The following is an 11,710-nucleotide window of genomic DNA, read 5'->3' on the forward strand; positions in this document are numbered from 1 at the left end:
GCCCAACAACCTGCCCGCTTGACCCTATCCCCTCCTCTCTTCTCCAGACCATTTCCGGAGACCTTCTCCCTTACCTCACCTCGCTCATCAACTCATCCCTGACCGCTGGCTACGTCCCTTCCGTCTTCAAGAGAGCGAGAGTTGCACCCCTTCTGAAAAAACCTACACTCGATCCCTCCGATGTCAACAACTACAGACCAGTATCCCTTCTTTCTTTTCTCTCCAAAACTCTTGAACGTGCCGTCCTTGGCCAGCTCTCCCGCTATCTCTCTCAGAATGACCTTCTTGATCCAAATCAGTCAGGTTTCAAGACTAGTCATTCAACTGAGACTGCTCTTCTCTGTATCACGGAGGCGCTCCGCACTGCTAAAGCTAACTCTCTCTCCTCTGCTCTCATCCTTCTAGACCTATCGGCTGCCTTCGATACTGTGAACCATCAGATCCTCCTCTCCACCCTCTCCGAGTTGGGCATCTCCGGCGCGGCCCACGCATGGATTGCGTCCTACCTGACAGGTCGCTCCTACCAGGTGGCGTGGCGAGAATCTGTCTCCTCACCACACGCTCTCACCACTGGCGTCCCCCAGGGCTCTGTTCTAGGCCCTCTCCTATTCTCGCTATACACCAAGTCACTTGGCTCTGTCATAACCTCACATGGTCTCTCCTATCATTGCTATGCAGACGACACACAATTAATCTTCTCCTTTCCCCTTCTGATGACCAGGTGGCGAATCGCATCTCTGCATGTCTGGCAGACATATCAGTGTGGATGACGGATCACCACCTCAAGCTGAACCTCGGCAAGACGGAGCTGCTCTTCCTCCCGGGAAGGACTGCCCGTTCCATGATCTCGCCATCACGGTTGACAACTCCATTGTGTCCTCCTCCCAGAGCGCTAAGAACCTTGGCGTGATCCTGGACAACACCCTGTCGTTCTCAACTAACATCAAGGCGGTGGCCCGTTCCTGTAGGTTCATGCTCTACAACATCCGCAGAGTACGACCCTGCCTCACACAGGAAGCGGCGCAGGTCCTAATCCAGGCACTTGTCATCTCCCGTCTGGATTACTGCAACTCGCTGTTGGCTGGGCTCCCTGCCTGTGCCATTAAACCCCTACAACTCATCCAGAACGCTGCAGCCCGTCTGGTGTTCAAACTTCCCAAGTTCTCTCACGTCACCCCGCTCCTCCGCTCCCTCCACTGGCTTCCAGTTGAAGCTCGCATCCGCTACAAGACCATGGTGCTTGCCTACGGAGCTGTGAGGGAACGGCACCTCAGTACCTCCAGGCTCTGATCAGGCCCTACACCCAAACAAGGGCACTGCGTTCATCCACCTCTGGCCTGCTCGCCTCCCTACCACTGAGGAAGTACAGTTCCCGCTCAGCCCAGTCAAAACTGTTCGCTGCTCTGGCCCCCCAATGGTGGAACAAACTCCCTCACGACGCCAGGACAGCGGAGTCAATCACCACCTTCCAGAGACACCTGAAACCCCACCTCTTTAAGGAATACCTAGGATAGGATAAAGTAATCCTTCTCACCCCCCTTAAAAGATTTAGATGCACTATTGTAAAGTGGCTGTTCCACTGGATGTCATAAGGTGAACGCACCAATTTGTAAGTCGCTCTGGATAAGAGCGTCTGCTAAATGACTTAAATGTAAATGTAAAGACACTTGACTCATGACTCTGACAGAGTATACTCTACTGAGAAACTGAGGCAGAGCTATAGTATATAGTATATCTCCTGAAGGTTATTCTGAGCTCAGGTAATCCAGTGCATTTTTCAGAGGGATGAGTGTACATGCTATCAGTTTCCAGAGGAGGAATTCCCGAGATGTGAAGTATGTACCTGTTACAGCTGGCCTGCCAAGGCAGAACAGCTAAAGGGAGCTAGCCAGAGACACACACTCCCTCAAACACACACATACCTGAACACGCATTATACTGTAAATAATCGGCACAATTTCTTTGAGAACAAAACAATTATTTAACCACTAGCTGTTTAACCAATGTTCTGTAATGTTTCATTTATTCAATTTGAGTTATAACAGACACTCTCATTAGCATGGTTGCTCATGCGCTTACATTCTTGGTAAGAATCTAAATAGGTTTCATTTCCATACCACATGAGCCATCAGCTGTGACTTAAATTCCCCCTCAGTTACACATGCAGCTCCATGCAATGAGACTGGTAGTGGAGCACATTTAATGAGAAGGAACCCGCCACCTTAACACCTTTACATACCTTTATAACAACACCAGTGTCAGGTTGTATTAAGACTTGGTCTAATAACAACCAACCAGGCAATACACGGTCTAAGGCAGGAAATACTGGCCAATAACTTAACAAGTGTGCCCATTACTACATCAGCCAAGGTTATAGAAACTGAGCAATATAGTACATACTGCTAGACCAGTAAAACACAAAACAATGACGTAATGTCCATCGTTATTGCTCCACACAGCCTCTAGCTATCAAAAAACAATGGGAAGCTGACGACTCAAAGGAAAACAATGGGAGGGCTGGGAATGACATGTAATGCAGTTAATTACCGAGAGAACTGAAGGAAACCAGGAAGTAAGCCCTCAACCCCTGATAAGCAGACATTACGCCTCAGAGCTGGACAACAATCTAAGAAAAGCATATGTTCCAGCATCCCGCCAACAACTTTGCCCCTCTCCAGCCCTCATAACTCGCTTGTACTATCTCAACTCTGAGAAATCTGGCTGCTTCTTCAGGCAGCGGTGCCAAAACAAAGGAGAGCGTCTTGGACACGGTTAAAAACACTGCGTTATCTGTCCGGTCCCAGTGAATGTCATTCATCTAGAGAGGAGAAAATAATGAATTTACACAGAAGCAGGCGCTGGAGAGATGAAGCAGCTGTCTGCCGTCTGGAGGCCTGTCTGACCCACGCAGTGTGTGTTAACCACATGTCCTCTTGGACTTGGAGAAAGATTTATCTGGATAAACTTCAGACACACCAAGCACACAAATAATGTCTGTCCAGCTATTTGAAGTTTGACATACAGTATGTAATCCACTTGGCACACAATAGTTTGACCTTATCCAGTGCCACATTCCTTTCTTCATTTCACACAAATAAATGAGCAAATAGCTGACAAATGCAGTGAACTCTCGCCATGTAAAAAGATTGCTCTGATGTTCTTAAATCAACATTGGAAAATCTTGGAAACACTGATGACATATTCAATGCAATTATTACACCAATATACCATACAGTAACATGAGATCCTCACAATGTGATTGAGATCAAGATTCTTACGGTGAGAAGTGACTGCATACTGAAGGCAGATTTTTTGGTAACTGACATTCCCCCAGACAGTCTGACAGACAGTCAGTCAGCAGAGGCAATTGGATCCAGAGATCCTGTTCCATGTCTCAGAATGGCACCGAGGGGTTTATAGGACAGTGTATGACCACAGGGAAGGAATAGTGGAGCCGGTAAGGCAGCTTTCAGGGAAGTCATGCTCAGAATAGACAGGTGTCATGTTCCAGAGGAAAACAGCACATGTCCTGGAGGATAGCCTGACATCTGTATAAGGCCACTCTACAAACATACACTGTGTTGCTGACCACAAAGAGAACAGCTCCATCGGACCTGAAGGATCTGTGCCACTCTTCAGAAAAAAGGACTGCTGGACTCTGTCCATGACATTTGGTGACCATTTATTGTGATCATAGACACAATGATGGAGTGCTTAGGGGTTGTTGCTCTGTAAACACAATTCTACTTTAATCCTTACAGTAATTTCAGGGTAAAGAAAGTCATGACATGCCTCCAGCCAGTGGTGTAAACTACTTCAGTAGTTTTTAGGGGTATCTGTACTTCACTTTACTATTTATATTTGACAACTTTGACTTTTACTTCTCTACATTCCTAAAGAAAATAATGTACTTTTCACTCCATACATTTTATCTGACACCCAAAGGTACTCATTGCATTTTCAATGCTAAGCAAGACAGGAAATTGGTCCAATTCATGCATTTATCAAGAGAACATCCCTGGTCATGTCTACTGCCTCTGATCTGGCAGACTCACTAAACACACATGCTTTCTTTGTAAATTGTGTCTGAGTGTTGGAGTAATGCCCCTGTCTAAAAAAACAAGACAATAGTGCAGTCAGGTTTGCTTTATGTAAGGAATTTTAAATGATTTATGCTTTTACTTTTGCTACTTAAGTATATTTAAAACCAAATACTTGTAGACTTTTACTCAAGTACTATTTTACTGGGTGACTTTCACTTTAACTTGAGTCATTTTCTATTAAGGTATGTTTACTTTTGTGACAAAGCTCTGATGTGTTATTGGGTCATCGGATATTTGTCAGTGTGTCTGTTTTCCTGTCCAGATCAAAGGGATGGAGCGCTGCCACTGTGACACTGCCTTTGCTGGAGGTGAAAGCACAAGGCCTGACTCAATCTGTCACACCCTGATCTGTTTCACCTGTTCCTGTTATTGTCTCCACCCCCTCCAGGTGTCGCTTATTTTCCCTGTGTATTTATCCCTGTATTTCCTGTCTCTCTGTGCCAGTTTGTCTTGTTTGTTTCCAAGCCATCCAGCGGTTTTCCCGTTCTCCTGCTTTTTGCATTCTCCCTTCTCTAGTCCTCCCAGTTTTGACTTTGTACCTGCCTGCCACTTTGTACCTCCTGGTTTTGACGGTTTTTCCTGGCCATGACCATTCTCTTGTCTCCCCTTTTGGATTAATAAATATTGTAAGATTCCAACCATCTGCCTCCTGTGTCTGCATTTGGGTCTCACCTTGTGCCTTTCACACAAATTCCTTTTAAGTTCCCTTAATGGCCGATTTCTGAGCTTGTACAAGCCAGGGGGAACTTGTTAATGTAGTCTAGGTGGAGATTTATATCCTGCTGGTTTAAGTTGGCAGAGTGGGATCCTACTGAAAGGATCAACCAATTTAAACCATGCATAAATCCTGCAAGTGATTTGGTTTCTGAGCCTCAACCTCCCACGCCCTTTTTCTGTGCTGGAGCTGTTGCCTGGAATCATGTGCTCACTTCCACAGTGTGGCTCTAGGAAGGAAGTAATGCAAAGAGGAAAAAGAAAGTTCACACAGTTCTGCTCTGGGATATTGTGAATAAGCCTACAGACAGACCAGTCAGGCTGGAATACGCTGCTCATTTGGAATGCTGTCTGCTGACTGACAGAGACAAAGGTATTGTTGACCTCAGCTTATTTGTCTTCTTTACAGTAGTGTGCCCTGAGAGAGTGACATAGCTCTGAATCCAAAGGCTTGGTTCATTTAAAACGAGTTATACTAGTTAAACTAGTTATACAATTACATTCACCTATTTTTTTCAATCTAATACATGTGTTTATTCATTCACAACTAGGATCTTGCTGGGCCCAGAGCAGGCAGTGGGGTCCCCTGGTCTTCTGGTACCAGTGATGTGGGAAAGGAGACTTAGCAGAGACAGCTCAGAGGTGAGTACAGTGGAGGTAGGAAGAAAACAGAGTCACACAGTTGTACGATCTTCATTTGAGACAGTTTGTTACAGCAGGGAAAGTATCCTGTGGCAACAGGAAATGTGAATTATTATGTGGATGGGGGTGGTGTGGCTAAAATGCCAGGGCTGAATTTTTGTCCCAGTCCGCCCCTGAAGCCTCGACACAACCACTAATTACAAACTTAGAAGATGAAACTGGCTGCTGGCAGCATTTGCATCCAAGCCAATTTTGACTAAATTACAAGAACAACAGGTTCATGCTGAGTTTGGGAAACTCCCTTAAGGGGGCAAATTCAGATATTTTGGCAACACACTAACTCTTGAGTTTTAACAAAATGTGGGTCTTTTCATGCAGACACATTAAAACGTATTAAATCAGCGTGGATTTGATCTATACCCACCCACCCCCTCCATTAGACTAACTGTGACGTCTAGAGAGAGACCATCAACCTTCAGCATCTTTACATTCACTCCTGATATACAGTGGAGCAAAAAAGTATTTAGTCAGCCACCAATTGTGCAAGTTCTCCCACTTAAAAAGATGAGAGAGGCCTGTAATTTTCATCATAGGTGTACAATTCAACTATGACAGACAAAATGAGAAAAGAAAATCCAGAAAATCACATTGTAGGATTTTTAATGAATTTATTTGCAAATTATGCTGGAAAATAAGTATTTGGTCACCTACAAAACAAGCAAGATTTCTGGCTCTCACAGACCTGTAACTTCTTCTTTAAGAGGCTCCTCTCTGTCCTCCACTCGTTACCTGTATTAATGGCACCTGTTTGAACTTGTTATCAGTATAAAAGACACCTGTCCACAACCTCAAACAGTCACACTCCAAACTCCACTATGGCCAAGACCAAAGAGCTGTCAAAGGACACCAGAAACAAAATTGTAGACCTGCACAGGCTAGGAAGACTGAATCTGCAATAGGTAAGCAGCTTGGTTTGAAGAAATCAACTGTGGGAGCAATTATTAGGAAATGGAAGACATACAAACTACTGATAATCTCCCTCGATCTGGGGCTCCACACAAGATCTCACCCCGTGGGGTCAAAATGATCACAAGAACGGTGAGCAAAAAATCCCAGAACCACACGGGGGGACCTAGTGAATGACCTGCAGAGAGCTGGGACCAAAGTAACAAAGCCTACCATCAGTAACACACTACGCCGCCAGGGACTCAAATCCTGCAGTGCCAGACATGTCCCCCTGCTTAAGCCAGTACATGTCCAGGCCCGTCTGAAGTTTGCTAGAGAGCATTTGGATGATCCAGAAGAAGATTGGGAGAAAGTCATATGGTCAGATGAAACCAAAATATAACTTTTTGGTAAAAACTCAACTCGTTGTGTTTGGAGGAGAAAGAATGCTGAGTTGCATCCAAAGAACACCATACCTACTGTGAAGCATGGGGGTGGAAACATCATGCTTCGGGGCTGTTTTTCTGCAAAGGGACCAGGACGACTGATCCGAGTAAAGGAAAGAACGAATGGGGCCATGTATCGTGAGATTTTGAGTGAAAACCTCCTTCCATCAGCAAGGGCATTGAAGATGAAACGTGGCTGGGTCTTTCAGCATAACAATGATCCCAAACACACTGCCCGGGCAACGAAGGAGTGGCTTCGTAAGAAGCATTTCAAGGTCCTGGAGTGGCCTAGCCAGTCTCCAGATCTCAACCCCATAGAAAATCTTTGGAGGGAGTTGAAAGTCCGTGTTGCCCAGCAACAGCCCCAAAACATCACTGCTCTAGAGGAGATCTGCATGGAGGAATGGGCCAAAATACCAGCAACAGTGTGTGAAAACCTTGTGAAGACTTACAGAAAACGTTTGACCTCTGTCATTGCCAACAAAGGGTATATGACAAAGTATTGAGATAAACTTTTGTTATTGACCAAATACTTATTTTCCATCATAATTTGCAAATAAATTCATTAAAAATCCTACAATGTGATTTTCTGGATTTTCTTTTCTCATTTTGTCTGTCATAGTTGAATTGTACACCTATGATGAAAATTACAGGCCTCTCTCATCTTTTTAAGTGGGAGAACTTGCACAATTGGTGGCTGACTAAATACTTTTTTGCCCCACTGTAAAACCTTGTGATCTTTCTAGAAATCTGCTTTTGGGGAGAGCAAGTCAAACCTGCTGATGTATTGTTATTCCAGATAGCATAGGTATGGTGATGAAACAGGAGAAGAAAAATTAAGGAAGTGCACCGCTACAGATAAACTTTTGATTTGTTAATGTCTATTGTATACACTGCGCAAAAACATTGGCACTGAAGTAATCACATTTGTTTATGTTGTATCGTCTTGGGAAAAGGTTCCATATCGAACCAAAAAGGGTTCTATCGCTTGCTTCTTATATGGAACACCTAAAAGTTATGTACAATAGACCAAATAACTTTTTTTTTTTTAAGAGTATACTCCCATGGCTAACTGCAAGTGTATAAATCTTACTGAACAATATTATTTGTACTGTTCCTTAACTTCAGTTGCTTTATAGCACAATAAATACTGACAAAGTTGAACATTCCTGAGGAAATTCCAGCAAGAAAGGAGTAAAATATTATCTTTTTTGTTTGAGCAAAATGTATCGAATCCAGGGAGAACAGACTACTTAAATCACACATGGACAACCAATACCTGAGACAGATTCAGAGACAGACATGTAGTGTATTGAGATGTTGACACATACTCTATCAGTAAGGTAGTGAATCACAGAGTAATAAAGCAGGACTTTAAGTCTTACAGCACTGTGAGGAAGAGCGTGCCATGTTTTCAACCGGCACAGGATGCACAGGAAATTATTGCTCATTCAAGAGGGGGCGGAAAATTACATGACTGTGTGATTGCTGCTGCCTTCTCAAAATGTCCTTACAGAATCCCAGCTGCTCTCTCATGGCCAGATACTCACAGTGGCCTGTTTTCTAGAGTGACTTTGAGATAAACGTGTCAGACAGATACCCCCACATACTGTAGGTACACTTTCAAGAGTACCAAAATGAAAATTGACAATTCAATTCAGATTTCAGTCATCCAAAAATGTGTGCTTATAACAGATTATATACTGTATCTAAATACCTTAGAGACGTCTCTGAAACGGATCTGTGATCATCTGACCATGTGTGCTGTAACTAACGTGTCTCACCTGGGACAAAGAAAAATATAGCCGACTGTACAGTATTATTTAAAGCCAGAAGTTCAAACTCAAAATCAAACACGTTAGTGAGTAAGCTTAGAACTTCCCATAATTCTTATGAAAGGGGACCATTAATTCATCTGACAGAAACAGCAGCGCTAAAGCAGACAGACAGTGTCACAATACCTCTCCCACTCCCCAATGACACACAAAGGGCCGTAGAGTTGTGTAACTCTGTATTTCACTACTAACAGCTGCAGGAGGAGAACATTCACACTGGCTTGTGCAGACAGTAATATCTGTTGATATAAATACAACATAATTGCGCCTTTACAATATACTATGATTAAGAAAACAATCAAATAATAATATAGTTTTCCTGAGGTAAAAGGGTGATGAACCCTCAAAGAATGACTGTTTAATCATGGTCTTTCTCTTAATGTAACTCAATGTAAAGAAAATACCATGCCATGGTGGAAGCCTATACCACTGTAAAACTCAGCCAGATACATCCAGAATAAAAGCATAGCCTGTCAGAGAACCTGAGGGGGGTCGAAACTGAACATATTTAAAGGAGATGTTAATACACACCTTTAGCTTTGCTTTTACTTAAGGTGCTTTTTTAGTCTTTCAGTTTGTATAGTTATTCTTCTGTATTTTTATGTTTGTTGTGTAGTGAATATTTCTGTATTTATTTTCATTGTTTTTTATTTATGTTTTTACCTGTGAAGCATATTGTGTGGCATTCATGTCTGAAATGTGTCACATAAATACATCTTGATTTCAATTGATAAATGAATCCAAAATTGTGACCAATTCTAATTTGGCGTAAACATACTGTAGTCTCACCTGAGTCAAGTGATGATTGAAGACTAAACGAATATCTCTGAGTATTCAGGCTGGAACGTTTCTCACAACCTCTCTCATATATGGGAGAAGTTGTGACAAAAGTTCCAGCCTGGATACTCAGAGATAATCGTTTAGTCTTCAATCATCACTTGTCTCAAGTGACAATCACGCTACTCAAACTAGTAGTACAGTGTCAGGAATGTACTGTTTCTCTCTTAATGTTACACAATGTAACTTTAAAGAAAATACCATGTCATGGTAGTAGCCTATACCATTGTAAAACTCAGCCAGAAACATCAAGTATAAAGGCTTTTAAACCTGGATTATGGTGGAGACACATACATCATTATTATAATGGTTGAACACACAGAGCCATCTTATCAGAGTATGGAGACAAATCAGATGTTTTATTATCCAGTTCAGACACACAGGCTCATACTGTAGGTACAGAATTTATTTATTTGAATACTAAAGCAAAGAGCATGTACAAATCCCACAGTAGAGAAACGAAATTAATTCCTAAAATAAGATTCGATTTTACAACCTTGAATGAACTATGTCACAGTGTTCAGACTCAGCTGTCATGTTGCTCAATTGCCTAGACATCTGCCCAGCGGTCACTGATTTGTGAAACATGCGTAATTGGAAGTGTGACTTACCTTAGTTTACAGAGGAGAAAAAATAAGTCAACTGGTCCAGTCTTCGCAGTTGATTGAAGAGGGATATTCAAAACCGCAATGACCGGTCAGAGAAAATGTATCTAATCGAATTTGCGCTGGCTATATGTGTCGGTACGTCTCTTCCAGTCACTCATTCTGAACTACTACTGGGCTAAATTATTGTCTCACCACCACTGTACCTCCCGTCTATTGCACGAGGGCGGTGCAGGAGATTACAAGACCCAATGGTAACTGCTGATACACTGTGCTCGAAATTTAAATTATAAAGGCTTCATTACAACTGTAGACACAAATACTTTTCATGTAGCCACAGTGCAAAAAATTACAGCATAGATAGTAGTATACTCTGATTATTTTATGGAGAATAAAGCTGGATTTATGTTTAATGGGTATTTAGCTAATTAAGCAACAAATAAATTAACCAAATGGAATATCGGCATATAGCCTAAAGCATTATGTATATCGTTGTAATAATGCAAATACATTTTGAGGCATAAGTTGGACTCAGCAAGTGATTGAGACACGTGCACAGGCTCTAGCACAAACATATCTTCAGCTGTTCAGTGTCCAGTATAATGTTTCAAGAACAAACAAACAAAACAAAGAACTTGCGTCAAATTACGCTAAATTAACTGATCCATAATAAGCTACATTTGGCATTTACGCAGTGAGTAAACATGGACTGCTTTAAAGTATTGACTGTTTTTTCCATTACATAAAACGACACGTTCGGATGATGGCGTTGACATGGTCAGTTATTCACCGTGACACCTCTAAACTCCAATGTCTTCACAAGGCTCTCCATACCAAGAAGTGAACTCTCTAAAAAACCTGGTCTCAGACTAGACGTAACATAGTAAAAGATAAATCCGGGACACTCACATTAGTGTAATATGTTATGTTTGGTATGGTTACATAAGATGGTTACTTAGTCGAGTGGTTTCTCGGGGTGGTGGGTGGGTGTTTACCCATAGGTCTAGCAATTATAGTTTCATAGCCATAAACCTATAAACTAGGCTACTCCACAGTGGTTTAGACTAGGTTACTGAAAATATATTCCATGCAAATGACGCCATCTAGTGGTAAATGGGCGAAAACATGCGCCAGAGGGACATCCACATTAACGCACAGTCACAGCAGACTATATTACTGTGTAGCCTAACTATCACAACTTTAATACATTGTAACTAGGTCTACTAATTGTGAAATATAATAACAAGTGAATTATAAACTTATAATTGAAGAGTAACAATAAAGAGTCTTCGCCAACATAACACAGATCTCATTACACAGATGTCCCAACGTTAACCCGGGCTCTAGGCAAGTCTGATCATTGCTCAAAGACGAGCAGTCAGCCCATTGCGGTGTGCCACCATCCCTCCTTCATTGGCGGCATCCTCCCCCAGCCTGCTGCGGTTGGCCCAGAATAGGCTCGTCACTGGCGTTACTATGAAAGGTAAGAGCATCGAAAACGTCTCACCATGGCTTGCACCTGTCAATTAGGCTATAGCCTACAGTGGTCGCATAACTTGGGTCAAAATAAACTACAACTTTCT

The 11,710-nt window shown here is 42.5% G+C and overlaps 1 pseudogene; it reads right to left on the minus strand.

The window, feature by feature from the left end:
- LOC115113638 (F-actin-monooxygenase mical2b-like) overlaps window positions 1-10,309 on the minus strand; it is a 53,382-nt pseudogene extending 43,073 nt beyond the window's left edge.
- Between the last annotated feature and the right edge of the window lie 1,401 nt (window positions 10,310-11,710).

This window comes from Oncorhynchus nerka, linkage group LG28, assembly GCF_034236695.1.
Source record: "Oncorhynchus nerka isolate Pitt River linkage group LG28, Oner_Uvic_2.0, whole genome shotgun sequence".
In the NCBI taxonomy this organism is placed as follows: domain Eukaryota; kingdom Metazoa; phylum Chordata; class Actinopteri; order Salmoniformes; family Salmonidae; genus Oncorhynchus; species Oncorhynchus nerka.